This window comes from Oncorhynchus tshawytscha, linkage group LG19 (genome assembly GCF_018296145.1).
Source record: "Oncorhynchus tshawytscha isolate Ot180627B linkage group LG19, Otsh_v2.0, whole genome shotgun sequence".
Lineage (NCBI taxonomy): Eukaryota > Metazoa > Chordata > Actinopteri > Salmoniformes > Salmonidae > Oncorhynchus > Oncorhynchus tshawytscha.
In genome coordinates this window covers 4,878,245-4,886,846 of record NC_056447.1, presented here as the reverse complement: position 1 = coordinate 4,886,846, position 8,602 = coordinate 4,878,245, and the positions used below count along the sequence as shown (strand labels likewise).

Below are 8,602 nucleotides of genomic sequence, written 5' to 3'. Positions count from 1 at the left end.
CTCTTAGAGATGAATGTACTTTGGTGCGAAAAGTGCAAATCATCCCCAGAACAACAGCAAAGAACCTTGTGAAGATGCTGGAGGAAACAGGTATAAAAGTATCTATATCCACAGTAAAACAAGTCCTAAATTGACATAACCTGGAAGGCCGCTCAGCAAGGAAGAAGCCACTGCTCCAAAACTGCCATTAAAAAAAGCCAGACTACGGTTTGCAACTGCACATGGGAACAAAGATTGTACTTTTTGGAGAAATGTTCTCTGGTCTGATGAAACAAAAATAGAACTGTTTGGCCATAATGACCATTGTTCTGTTTGGAAGAAAAAGTGGGAGGCTTGCAAGCCGAAAAACACTGAAGCACGGGGGTTGGCAGCATCATGGGTTTGGGGTGCTTTGCTGCAGGAGGGACTAGTGCACTTAACAAAATAGATGGCATCACGAGGATGGAAAATTATGTGGATATATTGAAGCAACATCTCAAGACATCAGTAAGGAAGTTAAAGCTTGGTCGCAAATGGGTCTTCCAAATGCACAGTGACCCCAAGCATACTTCCAAAGTTGTGGCTAAATGGCTTAAGGACAACAAAGTCTAGGTATTGGAGTGGTCATCACAAAGCCCTGACCTCAATCCTATAGAACATTTGTGGGCAGAACTGAAAAAGCATGTGCGAGCAAGGAGGCCTACAAACTTGACTCAGTTACATCAGCTCTGTCAGGAGGAATGATGCAAAATTATCCAAACCTATTGCGGGAAGCTTGTGGAAGACTAACTGAAACATTTGACCCAAGTTAACCAATTTAAAGGCAATGCTACCAAATACTAATTGAGTGTATGTAAACTTCTGACCTACTGGGAATGTGATGAAAGAAATAAAAGTTTAAGTAAATATATCATATTATTCTGACATTTCGCATTCTTAAAATAAAGTGCTGATCCAAACTGACCTAAGACAGGGAATTTTTACTTCGATTAAATGTCAGGAATTGTGAAAAACTGAGTTTAAATGTATTTGGCTACGGTGTAATGTAAACTTCCGACAGAGAAATGGACAGCGGTTCATTTATTACGGGCCTGTATTCAGTCTTGTAGGAGTGCTGGTTTAGGATCAGTTTTGCCTTTTTAAATCTTATTGAACTTACGGACAGGGGGGACTTTATCCTAGATCAGTATTCTTACTCTGTGACGCTTTGTGAATACGGGCCCTTCTTTTCTTCTCTGTAATTTCATCATGAGAAAATGGGAGAATGGACTCAGACTTTATCAACATGCATTTGCACAATGTTGTCCAGTCAATCTTCATCTTGCGTCACTAATGACACCAGAGCCTCTTATCTGCATGTGTAGGAACTTAAAGCAGAGGGCCGCCAGACAGAGAGCAGTGTGCAGCACGGCCCAAATGCCACCCTATTCAGTGCACTGCTTGAGTTCACAGTGCTGCTTGAACCACTGAAGCATTTTCACAGGTTGACACTTGAATGAACTTTTTAGCCTCTCTCTCACTCAGTGATAGTGGTTTTGATATAGGAGAAAGCTGGTTTCTCAAAGGGAAATGCATACTGTACTGGATGAGAAAAAAGGAAACCGTTTTAAGCCAATGCCTATTCTAGGCGTATTTTAAAGTGTGTGTGTGCGTGCGAACAATAACAGCCCTTTGCTGCTGTCCTGACAGGAATCGGTACAGAGCCCCTGACAGAGCACAGCACTTCAATAGCACCGCTAACCAAACAACACAGCAGCCTGCTTTTACAGTAAACACACACACTCGGGAGACTTGAATTAAGTCTGAAATGGGAGCAGGTTAGGAGAATGTAGGTTAAATACTGGTTTTAGGTTGTGTTAGTTATAGGGATGTGACAAAGGGAGAGAAAAAAAAATTACATACAAAAAATGGTTAAAATTTCATGTGAATTCACAGCTGTGCTGCTGTCAACTGTCTCACAGCGCGTCACTTTCAGATAGTACAGGGACAATGCTTAACCGTCATTGCTGTACCTCAATTCCATCTCGCAAAGTTTGGATTTCCTTCTCATTTACAGTTTAAGTCGAAAATTTACATACACCTTAGCCAAGTACATTTAAACTCAGTTTTTCACAATTCCTGACATTTATTCAGAGTACAAATTCCCTGTCTTAGGTCAGTTAGGATCACCACTTTATTTTAAGAATGTGAAATGTCAGAATAATAGTTAAGAGTGATTTATTTCAGCTTTTATTTATTTCATCACGTTCCCAGTGGGTCATAAGTTTACATACACTCAATTCGTATTTGGTAGCATTGCTTGGGTCAAATGTTTGTAGCCTTCCACAAGCTTCCCACAATAAGTTCGGTGAATTTTGGCCCATTCCTCCTGACAGAGCTGGTGTAACTGAGTCAGGTTTGTAGACCTCCTTGCTCACACCCATTTGCAACCAAGCTTTTAGCTTACTGACTGATGTTTTGAGATGTTGCTTCAATATATCCACATAATTTTCCATCCTCGTGATGCCATCTATTTTGTGAAGTGCACCAGTCCCTCCTGTAGCAAAGCACTCCCACGACATGATGCTGCCACCCGTGTGCTTCACAGTTGGGATGGTGTTCTTCAGCTTGCAAGCCTTCCCCTTTTTCCCTCCAAACATAACGATGGTCATTATGGCCAAACAATTCCATTTTTGTTTCATCAGACCAGAGGACATTTCTCCAAAAAGTACAATCTTTGTCCCCATGTGCAGTGGCAAACCATAGTCTGGATTTTTTATGGCTGTTTTGGAGCAGTGGCTTCTTCCTTGCTGAGCAGCCTTTTAGGTTAAGTCAATATAGGACTTGTTTTACTGTGGAAATAGATACTTTTGGACCTGTTTCCTCCAGCATCTTCACAAGGTCCTTTGCTGTTGTTCTGGGATTGACTTGCACTTTTCGCACCAAAGTATGTTCATCTCTAGGAGACAGAACGTCTGCTTCCTGAGCGGTATGACAGCTGTTTGGTCCCATGGTGTTTATACTTGCGTACTATTGTTTGTACAGATGAATGTGGCACCTTCAGGCGTTTGGAAATTGCTCCCAAGGATGAACCGGACTTGTGGAGGTCTACAATTGTTTTTCTGAGGTCTTGGCTGATTTATTTTGATATTCCCATGATGTCAAGCAAAGAGGCGCTGAGTTTGAAGGTAGGCCTTGAAATACATCCACAGGTACACCTCCAATTGACTCAAATGATGTCAATTAGCCTAACAGAAGCTTCTAAAGCCATGATGTCATTTTCTGGAATTTTCCAAGCTGTTTATAGGCACAGTCAACTTAGTGTATGTACATTTTTGACCCACTGGAATTGTGATACAGTGAATTATAAGTGAAATCTGTCTGTCAAGAATTGTTGGAATAATTACTTGTCATGTCCTAACCGACATGCCAAAACCTTAGTTCGTTAACAAGAAATGTGTGGAGTGTTTGAAAAATGAGTTTTAATGACTCCAACCTAAGTGATTGTAAACTTCTGACTTCAACTGTAACTTCTCAGAGTATTGACATGCAGGACCGCTGCTGTCGCTTGATTTTCTCTGCCATTTTTACAACTGTTAACGATGATGACATAGTGGAGGAGCGTCATCTCAAAAATAAATGATTCCTCGACTCCTTTCATGCTGACTCCTGGTGTCTACTGCAATTTCTGAGTGTCAAGATTCGATTCCGCTAGGACTCCACTCCTAAGTTTCAGTATTTTTGGATTGGTGGAGAGTGATTTGTTGCCATACTTCCGAGAACACAAACACTTCCATCTTTCTTAGCGAGCTAGCGAGGGATGGAGAGCGACGGGAGGGGCACCGTATAGGCAAGTCGGCCACCAGGAATACAGTCAGAACCGTGCACTAGGCCTGTCTATTGGCAGTCAAAACCTGTATCTTTCAATGAAATGCTGTATCTCGAAATTTCCTGGCTTGCAATGTCAAGCAACTTCCATCAAGCAACTTCAGTCAAGCATGGCCTATCATCAATGAATAGGCTAGGATATTGAGATGACCGAGATGCAACACTTCGCTCTCCCCGTCACACACAGTATCTGCGCAAGTGCACGGGTTCGTTTCACGCTGTTCTGTGCGTTAGCCAGGGCACCAAACAGGAGAAATTGAACTTTGCGCTCTTAGTTGATGCGGAAATAGACTGTTTACGTTCTGCGTCTACATAAAGAAAAACATTGTTTTTCTGTTATGGATTTTACATGACAATAAGGATCTCAATGTTGTTTAAACGTTCACACCACTACTTAGTGAGCAGCGCTTGCTGATGTTAGATGGAGACACTACTACTACTACACATAAACACATGCCTTTGCACACACACACATTCTAAGAGGTTAAGTCATCTGCACTGGGATGGGGTGGGCATAGTAGCCAAGTAACCAACATTTGTTTACATTAATGTTTACCTCCCTTGATGTGCCAATCAAGACTTGAGTGTCCATACGTACCTCCTCAGCACTGTAGGTAGATAGCACACCGTTCATGGAGAGGGATGAGCTCAGCGCTAAAGCCAGTGTGGAGTGGGTTATTTCTCTCACCATGCGGGGTGGTTTTTGAGAGAAAGCAGACATTTTTTCTTAGAGGGATGTTATCTGTTATGACGCTTCACCTGTGTCTCTGTTTAGGTACTCCCACAACATGTTCAAAGCCAGATAATAAGAGTTAACATTTATCTAGTCTTACTTAATACCCCAAACCAGAAACCAACAGAAACAACCCAAAATACCAAACAGCTGCCAATTAAAAAATACCAGAAACATCCAGAAAGTACTCCAAACAGCTACCCCCAAAATACCAGAAAGTACTCCAAACAGCTACCCCCAAAATACCAGAAACAACTCCAAACAGCTACCCCCAAAATAACAGAAACAACCCAAAATAGCTACCCTCAAAGTACTGGAAACTGCTCGAAACAACCCCAAAATATCCAAATCAATTGTTCATTGGTCGCCTACATAGATTTGCAGATGTTATCTCAGGTGCAGCGAAATGTTTGTTCCTAGCTCCAGCAGTGCAGTAATATCTAACATCCCACAGCATGATGCTGCCACCACCATGCTTCACTGTCCTCCAGATGTGACGCTTGGCATCCAGGCCAAACAGTTCAATCTTGGTTTCATCAGACCAGACAATCTTGTCACTCATGGTCTGAGAGTCCTTTAGGTGTCTTTTGGCAACCTCCAAGGGGGCTGTCGTATGCCTTTTACTGAGGAGTGACTTCAGTCTGGCCGCTCTACCATAAAGGCCTGATTGGTGGAGTGCTGCAGAGATGGTTGTCCTTCTGGAATGTTCTACCAGCTCCACAGAGGAACTCTGGAGCTCTGTCAGAGTAACCATCGGGTTCTTGGTCACTTCCCTGACCAAGGCCTTTCTTCCCAGATTGCTCAGTTTGGCCGGTTGGCCAGTTCTAGAAAGAATGATGGAGGCCACTGTGTTCTTGGGGACCTTCAATGCTGCAAAAAATTTTTATGGTACCATTTATGCTTCGACACAATCCTGTCTCTGAGCTCTACGGACAATTTCATTAACCTCATGGCTTGGTTTTTGCTCTGACATGCACTGTCAACTGTGGGACCTTATATAGATGGTAATGTGCATTTTACAAATCATGTCCAATCAATTGAATTTACCACAGGTGGATTCCAAGTTGTAGAAACATCTCAAGGATGATCAATGCAAACAGGATGCACCTGAGCCCAGTTTTGAGTTTCATAGCAAAAGGTTTTCTGTTTTATTTTGAATACATTTGCAAAATGTATATTTTTTTAAACTGTTTTTGCGTTGGCATTATGGGGTGTTGTGTGTAGATTGAGGAGGAAATTGTTTATTTAATCCATTTTAGAATAAGGCTGTAACAAAATGTGGAAACGGGGTCTAAATACTTTCCCAAATGCACTGTATGTTAGACATCACACTGCCAGGTCTTTGACCTCCTGCCTATAGGCTCTCATCATTGTCGGTGATCAGACCTACCACTGTGTCATCAGAAAATGTTATGGTGTTGGACTCGTGCTTGGCCACACAGTTGTGGGTGAACAGGAGGGGAATAAGCATGCACCCCTGAAGGGCCTTGGTGTTGAGGATCAGCATGGCAGATGTGTTGTTGCCTACCCTCACCATCTGGGGGCAGCCCGTCCAGAATCCAGTTGTAGAGGGAGATGTTTAGTCCCAAGGTCCTTAGCTTATTGATGAGCTTTGTGGTCACTATGGTGTTGAACACTGACCTGTAGTCAATGAACAGCATTCTCGCATAGGTGTTCCTTTTGTCCACGTTGGAAAGGGCAGTGTGGTGTGTGTGAATGAGATTGTATCATCTGTGGATCTGTTGGGGCTGTATGTGAATTGGAGTGGGTTTAGGATTTCCGGGATGATTGTGTTGTGAGCCATGACCAGCCTTTTCAAAGCACTTCAAGGCTACCAACGTGAGTGCTACGGGGTGGTAATCATTTACCTTTGCATTCTTGGGCACAGAGACAATGGTGGTCTGCTTGACACGTGGGTATTACAGACTTGGTCAGGGAGAGGTTGAACATGTCAGTGAAGACACTTGCCAGTTGGTCAGCGCATGCTCGGAGTACTGGTAATCTGTCTGGCCCTGCAGCCTTGTGAATGTTGACCTGTTTAAAGGTGTTGCTCACATCAGCTACAGAGAGCGTTATCACACAGTTATCTCGAACAGCTGGTGCTCTCATACGTACTTTAGTGTTGCTTGCCTCAAAGTGAGCATAAAAGGCATTTAGCTCGTCTGGTAGGCTTGCGATACTGTGCAGCTCACGGCTGGGTTTCCCATTTTTTTTGTCTGTAATAGTTCGCAAGCCCTGCCACATCCGACGAGCGTAGTAGGATTTAATCTTAGTCCTGTATTGATGCTTTACCTGTTTGATGGTTAGTCTGAGGGCATAGCGGGATTTCTTTTAAGCGTCCTGATTAGAGTCCCGCTCCTTGAAAGCGGCAGCTCTAGCCTTTAGCTCGGTGTGGATGTTTCCTTTCATCCATGGCTTCTGGTTGGGATATGTACATACTGTGGGGACGATGTTGTCAATGCACTTATTGATGAATCTGGGAACTGAGGAGGCATACTCCTCAATGCCATTGGATGAATCACAGAACATATTCCAGTCTGTTCTAGCAAAACGTGCCAGCAAAAGGTCCTGTAGTGTAGCATCCGCGTCATCTGACCACTTCCGTATAGATTGAGTTACTGGTACTTCCTGCTTTAGTTTTTGGTTGTAAGCAGGATTCCGGAGGATAGAATCATATTTGCCAAATGGAGGGCGAGGGAAAGCTTGTATGCTTCTCTGTGTGTGGAGTTGAGGTAGTCTAGAGTTGTTTTTTCCCCCTGGTTGCAGACAGGCCCTGAGACTGGCACTGGTTGTTTACAAGTAATACACTGAGGTAATCCCAAATCGTTGCAACATTACATTTGCTGTTGAATTTGATGGGGATCTGTGACCACGTCACCATTGTAGCTCATGGCTGAAAAATACTGTGGAGGGTGGGTGCTACTGCCATCCCCCCGGACAGCACTATTGCTAAATGACTATAAAATGATTAATTCCTGTTCAGCCAATATCGTTAATATTTATGTTTATTTGCATAGACAGCAGTACAGACTTTTCTAAGATAATTGTCTATGCTAAGGTAGACCCTCTGGTTGCAGATATGTCCCTTGACACATACTCGTATCTAGAGCATAGTGCGTATTTTCCTGTGTGAAACATAACTCTGCTTGCGTCCCAAATGGCACCCTATTCCATATTTAGTGCATTACTTTTGGTGCCATTTGGGATGCAGACTCTGTCAAGACAACTAACAGCACAGCAGCCTCTTCACACGTCCCTGTGTGTATTGGACCAGAGTGCTTTTTGTCCTTCCTTAACCAGGAAGTGAGCTCTCAGCTGTCACTCCACATCAGCTCCGACAGGGACAGGAACAGGGACGGCAGCAGCTCAACTACAGGAATATTGGGAGGGTGTTGTGCGATGTGTGCCCTATAAAGGCTTGTTTTTAAGGCACTTGCACTGTGTCCCAAATGTCAACCTATTCCCTACATCGTGCACTACTTTTGCCCAGAGCTCTATTGGCACTGGTTTGAAAGTAGTGCACTATATAGGGCATGGGGTGCCATTTGGCATGCAGCCTTGGTGGTGTACGCAGGGCCTAACTGATTACATCGTAACCCCTGGAAGAAGAGGAATGGATTAGAGCGTCCTGGTACTCTGGGATATCTGGGGACAAAGCGCTGCCTATCGTCAGCGATCTCCTTAAAGATCCAAATCTGCCTTTATGTTCCGAAAGGGCCTGACTTAACCCACATAGCAAGCAACAGCAAGACGTGTTGAAGACTTACTGAACTTAGTATGTGTGATTGGCTTTGCGATATCAGAAGATGCTACACAAATGTCTTCCCTAGTTATTTTGAGATGTCAACACTCACTGGTTCGGATCCCCCGAGTAGACTGGATGGTGGATCTGTTGATGTGCCCATGAGGGGGGCACTTCAGCCTGATTGCTCCTGTGTGCTGCTCTGGATGGGAGCTTCTGCTGAATGACTAAAATGTAATGCGAATGTCGAGCGGCTTCACTGCAGGTGGATTGTAATGTTT

At 43.7% G+C, this 8,602-nt stretch overlaps 1 protein-coding gene across 19 annotated transcripts in view; it reads left to right on the top strand.

Moving 5' to 3' along the window:
- The window catches only part of LOC112219188 (pleckstrin homology domain-containing family A member 7), a 173,528-nt gene that overhangs the window by 81,860 nt on the left and 83,066 nt on the right, over positions 1-8,602 (top strand). The gene's annotated exons all lie outside the window — the stretch shown is intronic.